General features: G+C 42.5%; 1 protein-coding gene across 7 annotated transcripts in view; it reads right to left on the reverse strand.

The window, feature by feature from the left end:
* Positions 1-19,346, reverse strand: part of hrh2 (histamine receptor H2) — a 72,060-nt gene extending 52,714 nt beyond the window's left edge. For 4 of the 7 annotated variants that reach the window (XM_016997362.2, XM_016997363.2, XM_016997361.2 and 1 more), the window contains exon 1: positions 18,860-19,325. The gene's annotated coding sequence lies outside the window, so the exon portion shown is untranslated. Of the gene's footprint in view, positions 1-18,859 lie in introns of all 7 variants that reach the window. The other 3 variants (XM_062970221.1, XM_062970220.1, XM_016997366.2) reach the window with 2 other exon arrangements.
* Between the last annotated feature and the right edge of the window lie 835 nt (positions 19,347-20,181).

Here is a 20,181-nt window from a genome sequence, read left to right on the forward strand (position 1 = left end):
TAGAGCTTTATGGCGATGCCTTCCAAATTGAAAAGCTAATAGAATTACAAGTGACAAATAAAAAATGGGTGAGATTTGAAAACAAAATTAATGGAGTTGATTGTGAAGAAATAATCTACAGAAAATGGCATAAAAGGAATATTGATAAACTAACAGGACAATGAAAGGAACAATGCAAGTGTGGAAGAAGTGGCAAGGGAGAATAGGCAGTTTGAAATCTAAAATGGCAACAGTATGGTCAATTAATAAAGAAAAAGAATCAAATGTGAATAGAAATATCCAGATATTAAAGGAAAAAGGAATAGAGTAGAACAATTATACAATAGGGAGGGAAGGGTAAGGGAAAATGACATTGGACAGAAAGATTGCCTACAGATAAGAACAATTTGTACCTATCTCAATACTAAAGAAAATATTAATATGGTAAAAAGAGAAGACACCATCTTTGAAAAGATAGTAAGAGAAAAAATGGAAGGAAATAGCACACAGGCCAGTAAAATATATCCAATGCTAATAGAGGCCGACAGGACTTGAAAAGTTTGTGGGAAACAAAGTTACAAATTACAGAACAAGATATGAGACAAGTGGTAGAGACAATGGGAATGACAAGGAATACAAAAAAAAAGAGAAATGAGGAGGAAAATATTACATAAATGGTATCGTACACACTGTCAATTAGCGTATTATTATAAAAAGGGGAGCAGTCAGTGCCTGCATGGATGTCAACAGAAAGGGCGGTTTATGCACATGATGTGGGAATGCAAACAGGTACAATACTTCTGGCAGATTATACAAAATGTGTCAAACCAAATATTAGGAACTGATTGGGTTATAACAAAAGAAATGGCGGTCTTAGTACAAAGAGAGGGAATGGAAAATTACAAGGAAATCAAGGAAGCAATAATTGAGTGCACACAAAAGGTGATAGTATTGGGATGGAAAGATAAATCAAAGTGGACAGTAAATAAATGGTATCAGTATATGGTGGACCAATGGAATTTGAAATTATGGATGTAAAATTAAATGATTCAAAAGGTAATGAAAATAGAATGCAAGAAGTTGAAGAAAAATGGAACCGGGTCAAGAATTATATTAGGAATAAGTCTAGAGATCAGGCCATAAGAAAAAGGATACAAATGTTATACAGTATGTAAATCTAGAAGAATTGTCTCAAACAGGATTAATACGTAAAAGAAAATAATCCTCGTGGTGGTGGTGGTGGGAATTGTAAATGTTGTGTATGTGTGTGTCCTAAAATAAAATAAAAATCCTTCACCATTTCCCCAATGATAATGTTGCTAAAACATTCCAGCTAGACGGAGATGAGAAGGAAAAAGGCATTGAAAACTATCTGTATCAAATCTTAAAATTAAATTGCATTGGAAGAGATGGGAATGCTGGTAAAGTGGAAGGTACCAGGAAAAGAGGGAGGCTGCACTACAGCTGGATTGACTCAGTCAAGGAAACCACCGCTCAAAGTTTGAAAACGTGGGACCATTGATATACAGGGCTCTTGGAGGGATCTCAGTCATAGGGTTGCCCTAATTTGAAATTGATTTGGCAGCAAATTTATAACAAGGTTGGATAGCAGACTAAAACCCAGAGCAAAGGTACTTCCCAACTGACACTGGAGTCACAACCTGAGCTCAGCTTTATTTTGGAGTGGATTCAGTCAAACACAGTGAGTCCATTTAGGGCCCTTCCAGGCAGCTTCATAATCTGGGACAAAGAAGGGACAAATCCTGATTCTGAATTTGCTCCTGCTCTGCCTCTGCAGGCTGGCGTGTTGCCATATTTCCATCCTCCTCTGGTGCCTCTGGTTCTGTGGCTAAGTCTATATCCAGATTTAGGTCTTGAATTTCCTCCTGCTCATGGCTCTGAAAAGTCTCCAGGGGCAACTCAGCCCCCGACTCCTCACTAGAGGCATGAGGAACAGGCTGACCCAGTACAGGGATTTCGGTCTTTGTAATTTAGTAAAGTTCAAAAACTCTTTGGCTCAGAATTCTACAGGCCCCATCCTTAAACTATCCTAGGATACAACTGTTGTCATGGTACTTAAAATACAATAATGGTACTATACCGATGCAGAGTTACTGAGCCCTAAATATGGATCTAATATTCTGCATATTTGAAAACTGATGAAAGAGTATCTTTAAGTAATTTCTTCCAATAGCATTTTTTTTTCAGAACAAAGAAAAAACTCAGAAACCATATCCATTCAGGTTTGCCTAATTTGTCAATTCCTGCACATGCATATTTCGTTTTCATTGGCTTTGAGTTATGTGCATTTGTCCCAAACAGCACAAATGCTTTGCCTCCAAGAGCAGAATTTATAATATATTCTTGCAATATCCGGATTCTTATACATTGTATTAAACAATCTATATTCCTTTGACAATTGAATCTTCAAATGCCTGTTTTATTGTACTATTTTAAAAATCTGTTTCTCACCAAATCATCTCCCACAATCTCAGAATTTCTATAACACTGAATGCAAAACAAGCCTGAATGTGAATGGGAAATATATGTACCACTTAGGATTGTAAAAACTTCTCCTCCGGTTCCCATGGGAAATTATTGTGGTGCCACAAAAACAGGCTGTTGGCCAGTCTCCTGAATCATAAAATGTAGCTAATTTTACACTACTCGTTTTAGGGAACAGGCAACAAATGCTTTGATAAACAGTAAGCCTTTTCAATGAAAGGAAAAGGCATGTTTCCTTTTGGTATTTTTTGCTGCTTTTACCATTTTATTGCTTGTTTCATGCTAATGACTCACTTCCTTGCACTTGGGCTGCTGATCTCTGCTGAGCATCACATATTTGACACCTGCTACTGTTTTCCATACATTCCTGTGGTGCCAGAAGTTTGGCATGCCTCCTTGCGAGAAGGACAAAACTTCAAACTTGGCATTTGGTCCCAAATTGCTCAAATCCATTAAATTCTTTATAACATTTGAAAACTGGTGGTACAAATGTATACTGCCAAGTAAACTCATTGGTGGCAGATAAAATTAGTGAGACTAAGTGGAAGGGAATCAAGAGAGGTGGTGTGGTGGGGAAATTAACAGCCTCTCAGTTCTAATTCCATCATGGATTTTGCTCTGCTTGGCTACTTTTGCACCTTGGGGAAGTTTCTTTGGGATTATAACTCCCAGAATTCCCCATCTAAGGGACTGCAGTCCAGAAAGGTAATTTTCCAAGCAATGACTTTAGAAAACTCAAAAGGAAGTAGAATTGCCACATTATATATATTTAATAATCTTGATAGGTTTTTAAATGTATTTGCCAAATCATTCAGATTCAGGGGAGCAGCAACCATTTTTTTAAAATAAACCTAGGGTGTTGACTTTTATTAATAAAAAGGCTGACATTGCTAAAAGAGAACCGTATCTATTTTCAGCTGTTAAAGGTTTACATGATTTTTAAAAAAAGCATTGATATCCATACCTCACAACCTCTGAGGATGCCTGCCATAGATGTGGGTGAAACATCAGGAGAGAATACTTCTGGAACATGGCCACACAGCCCAAAAGACATACAACAACCCTGTGATCCCGGCCATGAAAGCCTTTGACAACACATTGATATTGTCTTTGCTTGGACATGAGAAATATTTATTAAAACCTAAGTGGAAAAGCCTTAGTTCAAATCTCACATTTTTGCTCAGTGTAATACATGACCTTAAGGAAAGGTAGGAATAGCTAGCATGGTGTAGTGGTTTGAGTGTTGGATTAGGACCCTGAAGACCAGGGCTCAAATCGCTGCTCATCTATGAGTATTCGTGGGCTAGTCACACACTCTTCTCAGCCTCATAGGAAGACAAAGGCAACCCCCTCTGAACAAATCCAAAAAAGCTTGTGATAAGTTTGCCCTAGGATAACCATACATTGAAAATGACATGAAGGCACACAACAACAGAATCTCTTCCAAAGGTTTTGGATGAAAACTCACAGATACGTTAAGGATTGGTCATGCTAGCTGAGGATCTTGGGCACTGTAGTCCAAAACAGCTGGAGAGCACTAGATAGCATATCTCTGTTTTAGGGCTTCAAAATGCACAAGCCTCCCTCATCTGTTAATATATAGATAATAAGGATGGTGTACCTTACAGGATTGCTGAAAAGACAACTAATATATTGTATATTAAAGGTTCTAGACATTTATCAATTGTATAATACTAAGAATTAGCATGCTAAAACTAAGATGGCAGCATCATTGCATGTTTTGTTTTAACTTTTATTGTCTTATAACCTGTTTTAATTTTTGTACACTTTGAAATTACTGATAAAAATTACTGATTAAAAAATAAAAATAGTATAGCGTGGTATGACTAGTGTTATTCCTATATGATTAAGGAGATTTTGGGTTCTCTAAGCAACAGAGAGCCAGCATGTCTCATTCTTTGTCAAACTACTTCAGAGAGCAGTTATAAGGAGGATTTTTTGATATGGATACCATTTATTCTGTTCTAATCTCTTGGATATATATACATCTCAAGACCTTTATTGTGCTTACATATATTGAAGGTGTGTAAAAAGCAGCTTCAAAAGGTTGTACAACTTCTCTTTCCATGCATCACCCTTAGTGAGTTTGGGTGTATATCAATGAGTTAATGGTAGCCTACCCAGAAAAGTTCAATTTACATCTGTTTACTTCTATTACTATATCATGGGCCTCATTTCCAGTGAAATAAATGTGATAATATAATGCACAAATGCCCCATGCATATATTTCCAGAAACAAATGTGTGCTTTGTCGCTTATCAATTTAGAAGACAATTCTATACATAATTATCTAGGGGAATCTCTCACTAAATTAAATTAAATATCTTGCTGAGTAGACACACATGGAATTGTGGGGTTAATTATATGATTTTTCTCCATGTGCCTTTCTTCCCTCCCACCTGGCACATCTCTCTATACCCGTCAAAACTCTACTCTGAAGGTTTTCTCAGACCTCTGGAGCAGATATGGAATAGGGCATGTGCAGAGAGGGAACAATTCCTCCCTTTCCCTCTTCATTTTGTTGATGAGCTTCTTCTGTTCATGGAATGATCCAATTGGATCCTGCCAACGCAATTCAGTTCATGATAATTAACACATCTGACTTTAGCATCCCTTGCAGTGGAACATTTGTTCAATTATCATAGGCTGCATCCAAGCCAATGTACAAAACATTTTCAATGGTCCATAAGGTCACTGCTGGAAAATTGGGTTTTAGATACTTTGACTCTACATTATTACAGAATCATGGCATCAATTTGATTTCCAGCTCACTGGAATGAGAAACTTTATTACAGTACTGTTCAAGTAGCTATGACTCACTAGAAAAGGCAATAATACTTGGTAGAAGGTAGTAGAAAAAAAAGAAGACCACATTCCAGATGGAAAGATTCAGTCAAAAAAGCCATGGCTCTGACTCTGCAAACCTGAGCAGGGCTGTTGAGGATAGGATGATTGAAGGCGTCCCATTCATGGGGTCAACCATATACTGAAGTTGATTTGATTGCAGTTAACAACAACAGGAGCACCTAGAGTTTAATGCCCTCCAAGTGAATCCTAAACAAGTATATATTCTGAGTTTTGTTTCATAGTAAGCACCACATATTTGTATCACAAAACTAGTTGTTTTGCATATACTTGGAACCAGTGAATTTTTGGGATCTGCAAACATAGGGAGGTAGTGTAAGCATCTTTAAAAAAATCTAATTAGCTGACTAGACGACTGGCATTAAAAATTAAAATTATCTCACTATTGGACAAAATAACAGCCCACCTTTATTAGGGGGCCAACTTTTCCTAGACTCAAATTTCCATAAATATGTGACTGTTCACACTCACTCCAGATCTTCCTGGCAACTTCTAATCTGAAGTCACTCAAGCTATTCTGTTTGAAGAGAACTCTGCACATCATCTGAAATACAAGATAAAAGTTAATGTCTAAGCACGTGTGTTGGTACTTAGTATTTGGGTTTCGATGTTGTTGTGTGCCTTCAAGTAATTTCTGATTTATGTTCAAATCCTGGTCTCCAGAGTTGTAGTCCAATGTTCAAATCATGCTGGCCCACTACTCACTAGAATGTTGCTAATGTTCATGAGTGCATAAATTCTATGTTAGCCCCACATCCTTTCACTACTTAAGATTATTTGTCATACCTCAAGAATAGACTGGCAGATTAAGCCAGTAAATCTACAGCCAGCCTGGAACAAAACTGTTCCAAACTGGCCCTGAAGGTGGTCATACACATGTTGCTGAATCAGCTGTGGCACTGAGTTGCCATGCACATGGTCCATTTGGACCCACATCAGCCCCACCGCACTGTCACTTCACCTTCTCTTCTCCATCCCCAATCCCAGTTGCTGTCCATTGTGGCTGATGTGTTCAGACATCAACAGAGGTACCAAGCCACAAAGCACTCTTTCACATTTAGCTTGTTGATTGACATTTAGGTTGTTATCTATTAGGACCCACTTTATGCTTGTTGTCAAATCAGTTGTCACCTATTCTATATTTGTGCAATTCAATTTTCCTGTCTAGATGTAGTATCTTACTTATCTCCCAGTTGAAATTCACATTTGTTAGTTTTGGTCTAGCTCCACAATCTATTCATTTTGAATTTTGATCTCTGGATCAAAATTATCTGGTTCCCCTAATTTGGTGTCATCATCAAATTTGATAGGTATGTCTTCTGTTTCATCATTTAAATCAGGGGTCCCCAAAGTAAGGCCTGAGGCAGCCAGCAGGTGGGCCAATGGTGGCGGGCAACGCAGCGACATGAGTGGCACCATTCTTACACGGGGGCACCTCAAGTGCGCCCCCGTTGGTGCACGTCCCAAGCGACAGCGTAAGTCAACTCGCGGATGGACCGCCTCTGTTGCTGAAGGACTCTGGGAATAGTAGAAAAAGGGCATTTCTCTCTTAAACTTTTAATTATGCTATGGTCTTACAGTGCTTCCAAGCTAACAGTTTTGTTTTGATATGCCTTTAAAACCATAGCCTTTGTGTTGATAAAAAATAAAAGTTAACCGTATAACTGTATTTATCATTTGAGAAATGCAGCTTTTCAAAGGTATACAGCCTAGAGTATATACAAGAAGGATGCTAATACCTGGTTGGCTTATTATTACTTCATCTATGGTTCTCCTGACGCTATTGGGCTCACCATTGGCTAGGCTATCTAAAGATGATGGGAATCGCTGTGCAACATCTGGAAATCTGCAAGTTGCTCACCCTGGTTGTAGAAGATAGCAGTACTTTGTGGGAAAACAAGAAAGTATTCCAGGGATATTTCAAAAGTACCAGGGAATTATTTTACTCCAGTTCTCCTATCTAACCAGCAGTCATTGTGTTATGATTGAGCCTCATGGCTCTGTTACTGACAGACGTGGGCGTAAGACTCCTCGAGAGTCAGATACTCTCGAGGAGCGAGAGAGAAAAAGACTGCGAGACATATTTGCAGCACCATCTGACGAGGAGTCTTTCGAAGGGTTTACGGAGAGAATGGAGGAGGGGCTGGTTAGCTCAGAGGAGGATGAGATGGATTGGACTCGGGTAAGGGAGGAAGTGGGTGCCACTGGCCATGATGGGACAGAAGATGAATGGGGACCTTCAGGATTAGACCCATGGTTTAGCTGGAGGGATGGGACGGGATCCACAGCTGGAGATGCTGTTGGGCGTAGTCAGAGGTGTTCCAGCTCTGACGAGGAAAGTGATGAGGAAACGCCCGGGTTAAGGAGGACAGCTGACAGTGATGAAGATTTGTAACTGGCATAAAATGGGGCTTGAGAGCAATTGCAAATTGCGTTGGGCAAGGTAATCTGGGCAAACGCTTGGGATCCGTGTGTGTGTGGGACGCTTCCCTGAAGACTTGTGTGCTTTCCTGTGCTGTGACGTAAGTTGATTGGAATCCAGGGTCAGACGGCGGGAGGGATTGTGTGGGCATTTGTTTGTGCAAACCTGTGCTTACTCTTATTAGCTTGACCTTCCGTCGTCTTCTTGACGGACGCCATCTCCTGCTTTGAGAACTCGGACTGAACTGACCACGGCTTGTCTTCCCCCCCTTCTTGGACTTGGAAAAACTACAAACGTCTGCTTCTGGCTTTGATCTACGGAACGGAACTGGTCTACTCAACTGCTACAATCCTTGGCTGATTTACTCGTGTTGGAGATCCTGTCTGCTGTGTGTGTGGGGGAGCGACGCAAGTTACTCTAAGCACAGTGTTGGCAGCAGAGAGGAATCTGCTGCCAATTAGTTGCATTCTTTGTATCTTTTGTTCCTTGGCTTTCGTTTCGTTTATACCCAGGCTGAAGCAAGCAGTTTGTTTTTACCCGGATTAAACTCCGGTTTAATCCGGTTTATCTTTTGAACATTTACTTTTGCCCCTTTTTGCTCCTAAAGGCAAAAACTGCCTGGCCCTTGTGTTTTACGGGCATTTTTGAGTTCTGTAATCTAATAAACTCTGTTACTTTGAATCTTGTGGCGTTCTGTCCTTGACAGATTGCCCAACGCCCATAAAAAGTTTATTGCAGCAATAAACCCGTCAGGAAGACGATGGATGAGTTAAGGGCCAAAGTAGACCAATTGCAAACGGCTTTTACCGTTAGCCAAACAGCTCAGGCTGTGAAAGGACATGTTTTGACTCCTGAACGCTTTGACGGAACCAGGTGCAAGTTGCCAACCTTTTTGGCACAAGTGGAGCTTTATTTTTCTCAGCTCAGTGCTCATGCTTTTCCTACAGACACTAGCAAGGTGGCCTTTATTTTGAGTTTGTTGACCGGTCCCGCAGGACAATGGGCCACTAATTTAATTTTGGGAAATGACCCAGTCAAGGACAATTTGAATAATTTCAAAAAGTTGTTAACTGATACTTTTGGGGATCCTCTCCGCACGGAGAACGCTGGGTGGGCTCTGTATCGGTTGAAACAGGGAAAGGGGACTGTTTTGGATTACTTAAATAAGTTTAACCTGTATCGCCACCAGCTGGATTGGGGGGAAAATGCATTCATGCTTTTATTTACTGCCGGGTTAAGTGATATGCTCCAGGATGAATTAGCACGCTTGGAGCCGGCTGAAAGCTGGGACGCCTTAGTAGCTAAGGTGCTGCGTTTAGACGCAAGGTTCGAGGCTCGTAAACACTCAAAAGCAATGTGTGCGCCACCCATGCATGTAACCAGGGCACCTGTGGTGATGGGGGAAGAGCCCATGGAGCTTGGGGTCTTTAAAAAGCTGTCTACAGAGGAAAAGAGCCGTAGGAGGCAGTTGGGCTTGTGTTTGTACTGTGGGAATGCTGGGCATTTTGCCAAAAATTGTAATGTGAAACCTTCCCAGCTTTCGGGAAAAGGTCAGCCCTAGTGCGACGTGAGTCCAACGCACTAGGGCTCCTCAAGCAGTCAACTGAGGGGAGGAAGCATGTTTTCGTACCCATTACATTATCTGTTGGGGGAAGGGAACTTGTTTCTACTTTGGCACTGCTGGACTCAGGGGCTACGGTCTCCTATGTAGATATTGAGTTTGCTAAGAAGCATGGCATTCCTAGAGTGCGCAAGGCATGCGACGTGTGGGTGGAAGGAGCAGATGGGAGACTGCTGGAGACTGGGGTGGTTAACCATGAAACCTCAGCAGTAACGTGGGAGGTGCAGGGAGTAACGGGAACGTTTGTGTGGGATATTACGAGCTTGCCTAGATATGATGTGATCCTGGGGATGGATTGGCTAGCTGTAGTAAACCCACAAGTAGATTGGGCAACACGTAAAGTGATCTTAAAGAGGCAGGACTGTTGCACTCTAAATGTTACTCATTCTGATATGGAGGGAGTGCCTGCTGAGTATGGGGAGTTCTCTGATGTATTTTGTAAAAGAGAAGCGGACAAATTACCACCGCACAGGCCATATGATTGCGCCATCAAGTTAGCAGAAGGTGCGAAACTGCCAGCAGGGAGGCTGTATGCCTTGACTGTACCGGAAAGGCAAGCTTTGCGGGAGTTTCTAGATGAAAATTTAGCCAAGGGGTTTATTCGCCCATCTAGTTCTCCAACTGCGGCACCAGTATTCTTTGTAGCCAAAAAGACTGGGGAACTTAGGCTGGTCTGTGACTATCGGATCCTAAACAAATACACCATTCGGGATAGGTACCCGCTCCCTTTAATCTCGGAACTGTTATCAAGGGTGCAAGGGGCTAAGGTCTTTACCAAGCTTGACCTGCGGGGGGCCTATAACTTAATCCGTATACGGGAAGGGGATGAATGGAAGACGGCATTTAACACGTGTTTCGGATGCCACGAGTTCCGAGTCATGCCTTTTGGGCTTTGTAATGCTCCTGCGGTATTCCAGAGGTTCATGAACGATGTGTTCAGGGACCTAATTGACCAATTTTTAGTGATTTATTTGGATGATATCTTGATTTTTTCTAAGGACGAGAAAGAACATCGTCAACATGTCAAGCAGGTTCTGCACCGACTGCGGGCTAATGGGCTTTTCGCCAAGGCTTCCAAGTGCGTCTTTCATGTGCCTGAAGTGGAGTTCCTAGGTCATGTAGTGTCAGGTAGGGAACTTAAAATGGACCCACATAAGGTTGACGCCGTCAACTCATGGCAGGAGCTGAAGACTAAGAAGGATGTACAAAGGTTCTTGGGTTTCGCTAATTACTACCGGGAGTTTATTCCGAATTTTGCAAAGCTCACGGTACCTTTGACGCAGCTTCTGCGCAAGAAACAGCCATTTGTGTGGGGGCGGGAAGCTCACGAGGCGTTTCTACAACTAAAGTCTAGTTTTCAATCGGACAACATACTAACCCATCCTGATGTTGACAGACCGTTCGTGGTAGAAGCGGACGCTTCTAGCTACGCGTTGGGGGCTGTATTGTCTCAGAAGGATTCCTCAGGGACCTTGCGTCCCTGTGGATTTTACTCGCGGCAACTAACACCCTTCGAGCAGAACTATACCATATGGGAGAAGGAGTTGTTGGCGATTAAGGTGGCGTTTGAGGTGTGGCGGCACTGGCTTGAAGGGGCACGGCACCAGATCGTGGTCAGATCTGATCACAAGAACTTAGAGCACTTGCAAACAGCAAAGAAGTTAAACCAGCGTCAAATCCGCTGGGCTTTGTTTTTCTCCAGGTTTAACTTCAAGGTGCAGTTCGTGGAGGGGAAGGCAAACTTGCGGGCCGATGCTTTATCCCGCAAGCCGGAATTTAAGACCAATGAGCAGGTAGTATGTCAGACCATCTTGCCTACTGCCTCTCTGTGTGTTGTAGATAATGAGCTTGGGTTACATGACCAGATCCTTGAGGCTCAGAAGGATGATGTGTGGACTCAGGAGCAACTGATGCTGCTCTCTGCAGGTAACCGTACCATACTGCCACATCTCCAGGATCAAGACGGGGTATTGGTGCGTAGGGGGCAGGTTTACGTACCAGTGGGGACCCTCAGGTTGGAGGTGATTAGAGCCCACCATGACGAACCCATGGCTGGGCACTTTGGCAGGTTCAAGACCGTACAGCTTATCACCAGGAGCTACTGGTGGCCAAAGATGCGGCAAGACATTCTGCGCTTTTGTGACAGCTGCGCCGTTTGTCAGCAGAGTAAGACGCCTGTTGGGCGCCCTAGAGGGTTGTTATCGTCTTTACCTGTTCCGGAGAGGCCATGGCAAATCATTTCCATGGATTTTATTTCAGATTTGCCTAAGTCTGGGGGTTATACTTGTATTTGGGTGGTGGTGGATTTATTTAGTAAACTGGCTCATTTTATTCCTTGTTCAACCATTCCGGCGGCCCCTACGTTGGCCTTACTATTTACAAAGCACATCTATCGTTTGCACGGAGCACCCGAGGTGATTATTTCAGATAGGGCTCCGCAATTTGTGTCACGCTTTTGGAAACACTTCCATGAGTGTTTGGGGACTAAGTTAAACGTGTCTTCAGCTTTCCATCCGCAAACGGATGGACAGTCGGAACGGGTTAATGGGCTCTTAGAGCAGTATCTGCGTTGTTTTTGTTTAGATCAACCCACGGCTTGGGTAAAGTGGTTACCGGTGGCGGAATTTGCTTACAACAATGCGGTGCACACGTCTAGTCAGCATACGCCATTTGAGCTAACTTATGGTTTTCACCCACGGGGAGGTGTGGCGCCGTCGACCAATGTGGTCTCTTCGGACCCTGTGTACCGCTCTTCGGAAATGGCTGCATTGCATGATGTTGCCCGTCGCTTACTGTTGGAAGCTAAGGCAACGCAGAAGACTCAGGCTGACCGCCACAGGCAGGCAGGGGAGGAGTTGGAAGAAGGGGATTTGGTGTGGTTATCTTCCAAACATATTAAACAGGCTGGGGGAAAGTTTGCGCCTCGGTATTTGGGTCCCTTTCCTATCGTTAAAAAGATTTCTTCTGTTGCGTTTCGTTTACGTTTACCGTCTAGTTTAAAGGTCCATCCAGTCTTTCATCGTTCACTGTTGAAACTTGATACCTCTAGTCGTCGTGGTGCTATAGCGGAGGGTATCACTGCCACTTCTCCGCCATCGGGGGAGGAGGCCTTTGTGAGAGGGGATAGTGTTATGATTGAGCCTCATGGCTCTGTTACTGACAGACGTGGGCGTAAGACTCCTCGAGAGTCAGATACTCTCGAGGAGCGAGAGAGAAAAAGACTGCGAGACATATTTGCAGCACCATCTGACGAGGAGTCTTTCGAAGGGTTTACGGAGAGAATGGAGGAGGGGCTGGTTAGCTCAGAGGAGGATGAGATGGATTGGACTCGGGTAAGGGAGGAAGTGGGTGCCACTGGCCATGATGGGACAGAAGATGAATGGGGACCTTCAGGATTAGACCCATGGTTTAGCTGGAGGGATGGGACGGGATCCACAGCTGGAGATGCTGTTGGGCGTAGTCAGAGGTGTTCCAGCTCTGACGAGGAAAGTGATGAGGAAACGCCCGGGTTAAGGAGGACAGCTGACAGTGATGAAGATTTGTAACTGGCATAAAATGGGGCTTGAGAGCAATTGCAAATTGCGTTGGGCAAGGTAATCTGGGCAAACGCTTGGGATCCGTGTGTGTGTGGGACGCTTCCCTGAAGACTTGTGTGCTTTCCTGTGCTGTGACGTAAGTTGATTGGAATCCAGGGTCAGACGGCGGGAGGGATTGTGTGGGCATTTGTTTGTGCAAACCTGTGCTTACTCTTATTAGCTTGACCTTCCGTCGTCTTCTTGACGGACGCCATCTCCTGCTTTGAGAACTCGGACTGAACTGACCACGGCTTGTCTTCCCCCCCTTCTTGGACTTGGAAAAACTACAAACGTCTGCTTCTGGCTTTGATCTACGGAACGGAACTGGTCTACTCAACTGCTACAATCCTTGGCTGATTTACTCGTGTTGGAGATCCTGTCTGCTGTGTGTGTGGGGGAGCGACGCAAGTTACTCTAAGCACAGTGTTGGCAGCAGAGAGGAATCTGCTGCCAATTAGTTGCATTCTTTGTATCTTTTGTTCCTTGGCTTTCGTTTCGTTTATACCCAGGCTGAAGCAAGCAGTTTGTTTTTACCCGGATTAAACTCCGGTTTAATCCGGTTTATCTTTTGAACATTTACTTTTGCCCCTTTTTGCTCCTAAAGGCAAAAACTGCCTGGCCCTTGTGTTTTACGGGCATTTTTGAGTTCTGTAATCTAATAAACTCTGTTACTTTGAATCTTGTGGCGTTCTGTCCTTGACACATTGCAACCCAATGCTTATAGGCATAATGCTTATATGGAACCACAAGCTACTTGCTTATGGGCTTCTCAGAAGTATGTGGCTGGCCAACAAAGAATGCAGAACTCCATGGACCACCTCTCTGATTCAACAGAGCTCTTGTGTACAAAAGTCATGGAAGTGATTGTCAGCCACTTTTCTGTCTACTCTAATCTTACTTGTTTTCTGTTAAGAGATAATTCCGTTTTTAGATTTCTGCACTGCAGCCAGGAGAATCTTCAAGTGATATCTTCCCAGAAATTATATCAAGAAATTCCTAATATAAGGGGGCACAAATGCACTAAGAAATTTTGAAAGGATACTGCCGACACTGCTCAGTTTTTAGGATTGACAAAGAGCTTACTATATGAATTTGACAATAAGATTTATGTTAAGGTGACTAAATTTAAAAGTGAAATTTAATACCACAATTAGGGGTATATGGACTATTGTCAATACATCCACTACAAAAATATCAGAGGAATTTTTCGACTCTTCATTCACAGATGCAGAAATAAGATCAATTATAAATAAAAGTTTTAAAGTGGCAAGATACCAGAACTGGATGGTTTTACAGCAATGATCTATAAAAAAATTGAAGGAGTGATAACACCACATTTGACAGAATTATTCAATAGCATTTAAAAGGGAGACTGGAAATTGAAAGGACTGTAGACACTCCCAAACTTGAAAATGATATCACGAAAGTTTCATCATTTAGGTTAATAAGATTATTAAAATAGGACCAGAAATGTACAATAATACTAGCACAGAGGCTAAACTTTTTGATAACATTTTTTCAAATAATTTGATACCCAATGTGTCTAGAAATTAGTAAAACAATTGGATAAGTACTAGAAATGTATAAAACAATAATGGAACCAGGTGAAAGTTAGGCCCATTCACACTGCCATATAATGCAGTTTGAACCTGCATTATATGGCTAGTGTAGACTTATATAGTGCAGACAGAACTGCATTAAACTGGATTATATGAGTCTACACTGCCATATAACCCAGTTCAGTCTGCATAGTAATGGCAATGTAGATGGGGCTTTCAAGTTTAAAACTGCTTGATATTCTAGTTATCTAGCAAGGTGAAGGAGAAACTAGTCTATGGCAGTGATGGGATGAGAGATGTTAGGAGAAAGGTGGCTGTCTAGGCATATGATACTTTGCTTATTGTCACAAAGTAAGGGATGCAAAGCTATGTAACCTAAACTAATCCATGTTTACTCACAACTCTAATGTACAGGATTGCAATTGTCTTCCCCAATCCTATGAAATTGATTAAATTCAATTGAAGCATGCATAAAACTTTAGTATTAAAACATATTAAACTATGAAAATTGAACAAATAAATGCACTGATCTTTATGATTTATTCCACTCATAAGCTTTGTGTGCCCCCCCCCCCCCCCCCGTGTGAAGCTTACAGTGGGTTTTGGATTTTGACTGCATTGAATAGTATCTTTCCAGATGCTCTGTGGCTTGGATCAAACAAGAGATTCAACAGCTGGGGCAAGAAATCAGCAGCAGCTTTATACAGAGAGGGACTCCAGGAGAAGATTGTTAGAAACTGCCAGTTTTTTTGTGAAGGAATGTGTTTTTTTTTGTCAGTTTTATCTCAGAGGGGAGCAGCAGCTGAAAGCCTAATGGCCACAACAGTAAATACCTCCTTGGGAAGCCCACAAAATCATTAGTCACAGTGTTTTTATGCCTTGGCTAGAAAGGGCAATCAATGGGGTGAAATGAGTTGTGGGCCATATCATTGGATTCAATTAAGCCTGCTTGACTTGGGCAGGTGGCAGAGGGGAAGTGTACTAGACATTTTAGTGGTCATAATGAACAGTGACTACATGTTGTGATAACAGCAGGTGTGCAGCTCTGTGATAGGTCAACAGCAACCAAAGTAGGTTGCCATGTAAATTATTCATTTTAATCCATAAAGAAACATGGTGAGTGAGCAAAAGGTTGCAGTGTGGGCAGAAAGCCATATATAAATGAGCCGCCTCTAAGGTATTCTAGCTATTCAGTGAGCAACTCTGAAAGTCAAAAGGCTGCCATGTTCTGTAGAATGCACAGTACTTAACATATTTGCCTTCATAGCAGAAAGTAAATATTACTTTGGGTTGCTTAAAATAAATAACATTTCTTAGGCTACTTAGTCCTCCCAAGGTGGCTTACCTTATAAGCAAAAAATCATATTCTGAAAACCATTTTAAGTATAAATGATATACAGTAGAATCTCACTTATCCAACATAAATGGGCCAGCAGAACATTGGATAAGTGAATATGCTGGATAATAAGGAGGGATTAAGGAAAATCCTATTAAACATCAAATTACATTATGATTTTACATAGCACCAAAACATCATGTTTTACAACAAATTTGACCAAAAAAGCAGTTCAATACACAGCAATATTATGTAGTAATTACTGTACTTACAAATTCAGCACCAATGTATTGAAAAGATTGACTACAAAAACATTGACTACTAAAAGGCCAACTGCGTTGGATAATCCAGAACGTTGGATAAGTGAATGTTGGATAAGTGAGACTCTACTGTATAACAGAATCAAGAAGTTCCCCACCACTGCAGAGGTTTTATTTCCCAATGCGCTTAAGCATGAACAGATAATGATGGGGTGATAGCCACAGAACTGTAGAGCATTCTTCTACATGAGACATGGGCAAATTACAGCCCATGGGCCAGATGAAGCCCATTGGGCTCTTTCCTCTGGCTCTGGAGCTCTGTGCAGCCATGTGTCATGCATCCTTTTTGACAGGAAGACATGGCAGGCTGCTGCATCTTCCTGCTGAAAGGAGGCCCCTGTAGTCACACACAGCTGCCCAGGGCTCTACTGAGAGCTCTGAGTAGCCTGTGTCAGACACCTGCACTCTTTGGCAGAGAAGGCTAAAGACCTTGAAAAACAACTCCCAGGATTCTATAGCCTTGAGCCATTGATAATTAAAGTGGGGGTCTAACACATGAATTCTCCCTCCTCCTATGCCAACCACCACTACCCAACCAACCATCCTTGCCCGCTCTCTCGGCCCAGCCCATCTGTTTGCAATTTTCAAATGCAATGCAGCCCCAATGTGAAAGAGTTTGCCCATGCCTGCTGTACACCAAGATCACCATCAGATGTTGTAGTTGATAAAGTTCCAGTGTATGTAACCCTGGCTCCTATATTCCCAGTGTTATTGTATACTTTCAATTTGTGCAGCCTAAGGGTGTGGACAGGATCTTTGGAGAGGTTTAGCTTAATCCCTAGTCCAGATAGATTCTGCTGTTATCACCCTTTCCAAACCCATTGCCAGAGGTGTGTGTGTGTTTGGGGGGGGGGGGGGGGTTAAGGGTTAAAAAAAAACCCTGGTTTCCCCATGAATTGGTTAACTAGTTAAAATTCATGAGTATAACATTTTTTTTTTAACTGACACATTTCATGGGGGTTGAACCCTTAAACCCCCCTCTGGCTATGGGACTGACCCTTTTCCCTGCACTGATCAGCACAGGGGAGGGCGTGACTTCTTCTACGTGGACTGCATCCCATGAGCAGGGGGAAAGTGGAGGGAGCTGTCTTACTTTGTTCCCTACTACCAAGGTCTGTCTTCTGAAATGGCCAGCCATTCTTTGTCCTTTCCTTGTCTTTCCCAGTTTCCTACCATTTATCTCAGTTTGGAATCAGGTAGCACCCAACTCCTGAAGACACATTCTGGGCTCCAATTCCATGTGCTGCAGAAATAGACTCCTGCCAGAAGGGCTCTCATGTCTGAAGTACATGGAAACAGAGCCCAGACTGCATGCAAGAAGGTCCAGAGGAGGGCGACTAAAATGATTAAGGGTCTGGAGAACAAGCCCTATGAGGAGCGGCTTAAAGAGCTGGGCATGTTTAGCCTGCAGAAGAGAAGGCTGAGAGGAGACATGATAGCCATGTACAAATATGTGAGGGGAAGTCATAGGGAGGAGAGAGCAGGCTTGTTTTCTGCGGCCCTGCAGACTAGGACACGGAACAATGGCTTCAAACTACAGGAAAGGAGATTCCACCTGAACATCAGGAAGAACTTCCTCACTGTGAGGGCTGTTCGACAGTGGAACTCTCTCCCCCGGGCTGTGGTGGAGGCTCCTTCTTTGGAGGCTTTTAAACAGAGGCTGGATGGCCATCTGTCGGGGGTGCTTTGAATGCGATTTCCTGCTTCTTAGCAGGGGGTTGGACTGGATGGCCCATGAGGTCTCTTCCAACTCTACTATTCTATGATTCTATGATTCTATGATTCTATGTGTCACCACCACATCTCCCTTTTGGCCAAGGAGCTCCCTGCAAGTGCCTGGCTGTTGAGGTTGAATCAGCTGATGTCATAATGAGGTGCCAGCAAGAAAAGAAAAAGAAGGTCAATCTTAACCCTTACTTGTTACATGGGCACCCCATCATGACATCAACCGATGTGACCACAAGAACCAAGTGCTTGCAGGAAGCTCCGAGGCCAATGCTCTTGATGACACAGATGACAAGGTAACAGCCCAGTGGGGATAATGTGATCTTAGGCCAGCTGGACCAATGCTCCATGGCAGCAGGTTCAGATAGAAGTGTCTGGCCATCTCCATCTTCACTCTAGACTGGCCCCAGATCTTAAGTAGCTGGTATAAACATGGCATCGGTGTGCAAGTTCCGTGTCCTTTATGCAACAAGTAAACACTTTTTACTTCTCTAGGCTTTGATCTCTTATGGTTTTTAAATTTTGATGTAGTTTCTCCCTAAAATAATATTTTAGAGGCAGAGACATCTAAAACAGGAGGGTGAGATCAGTTTTTGCCTTGTCTGTCTGTCTTTCTTTCTTTCTTTCTTTCTTTCTTTCTTTCTTTCTTTCTTTCTTTCTTTCTTTCTTTCTTTCTTTCTTTCTTTCTTTCCTGCAGAAGCCAAAACATTGCTTAAAAAGGAAAACAAAGAATGAAAAATGAAAACTATGAGATACTGGCAAGCCCAGTTACAAATTTAGTTATTTCCTAAACTGGCTATCTATTACTACAGTAGCAAATCTGTGGACCTATTTTGCAACAGCTTTAAATGCTGGCTGCTTAGCAACCCGAGATAGTCTGCTAGAATAGTCATGATGAGTGGAGGAAATTAGGGTTAAGCCCTTTACTTACAATTATGTTGTCTGTAGTGAAGCAAGCAGAGCAAATTCCAAGGCTGTCGGGTGCCCTGCAGTTTCTTGTTCATCTGCTGGAATGAATGTCATTTCCATGTATAATGAATCCACAATGACGACTTGAGGTCAGGCTGAACTTGGATAAATGTCTACTGCTTTGCCCATTTCTTTGGTGTTCTTTGAATTTGTCAGTCTATCAAGGAAAATTATGGGATGAGTCTTGTAGGAGGAGTAATTTATTAAACATTACATTGGGTTTCAGGCCTATACCCACTTAACCTCAGACTAATCCCTACTGAACTCTTTGTGAATAGAAATGCATAATATTTCACGGTGGATCATTTGACAATACTATGGGAGCACTTTTCTTTTAAACATAAGCTTTCTGAACATTAGTTTTATGTTCAGATCAAATTAAATATATTCTGCTAGAAAGCAGGGAGGTGTAAGATTTCAAACCTAGTTACCTACAACCCCCTCCCCTAAAATTGAAAAGGTTTTTTATAAAAGCCATGATGAATTATTATAATTATTATATTTATTTATACCCCACTTTATCTCCCCAAAGGGGACTTAAAGCATCTTGACATAAAAACACTGGTATCCAATTTGAAATATACAAATATACAAACATTAAAACAGTATTAAAAACAAATAGTATTTAAAATTTCAGTTAAAACCCATCAAACATATTCAAGTTAAAAACCATAGCATCCCCTTAACTAGATCTGAATCACCTTCATCTTTAAAAGCCTGCCTGGGTAAAAAGGTTTAAGCCTGCTGCCAGAAGGACAGCAGGGAGGGGGCCATTCTGGCTTCCCTGGACAAGGAGTTCCAGAGTTGAGGGTCAGCCAACAAGAAAGAAGGCCTGCTCTCTCATTCCCATCAACTGAGCTTGAGATAGAGGCGAGACCAAGAGAAGGACCTCTCTTGAAGATCTCAAGGCCCGGGCAGGTTAGTACAAGGGGATGCAATTGGCTAAATAGCCTGGATCCAAACTGTCTAGAGCTTTAAAGGTCACAACCAGCACTTTGAATTGTGTCCAGATTGGCACCTGATTGGCAGTCTGTGAAGCTGCTGCAAAAGGGGGGTTGTCTGCTCCCTGTAGCCATCCCCAGTTAGTAACCTGGTTGCAGCTTTTTGGATCAGCTGAAGTTTCCTAGCACTCTTCAGTGGTGGCCCTACATACAGCATGTCACATTAACCCAGACAGGATGTAACTAAGGCATGTACCATTGTGGCCAGATCTAGTTTCTCAAGGAACAGGTGCATTTGGCGCACAAGTTTTAATTGTGCAAAGGCCCTCCTGGCCACCGCAGA

Source organism: Anolis carolinensis, chromosome 2 (genome assembly GCF_035594765.1).
Source record: "Anolis carolinensis isolate JA03-04 chromosome 2, rAnoCar3.1.pri, whole genome shotgun sequence".
Lineage (NCBI taxonomy): Eukaryota > Metazoa > Chordata > Lepidosauria > Squamata > Dactyloidae > Anolis > Anolis carolinensis.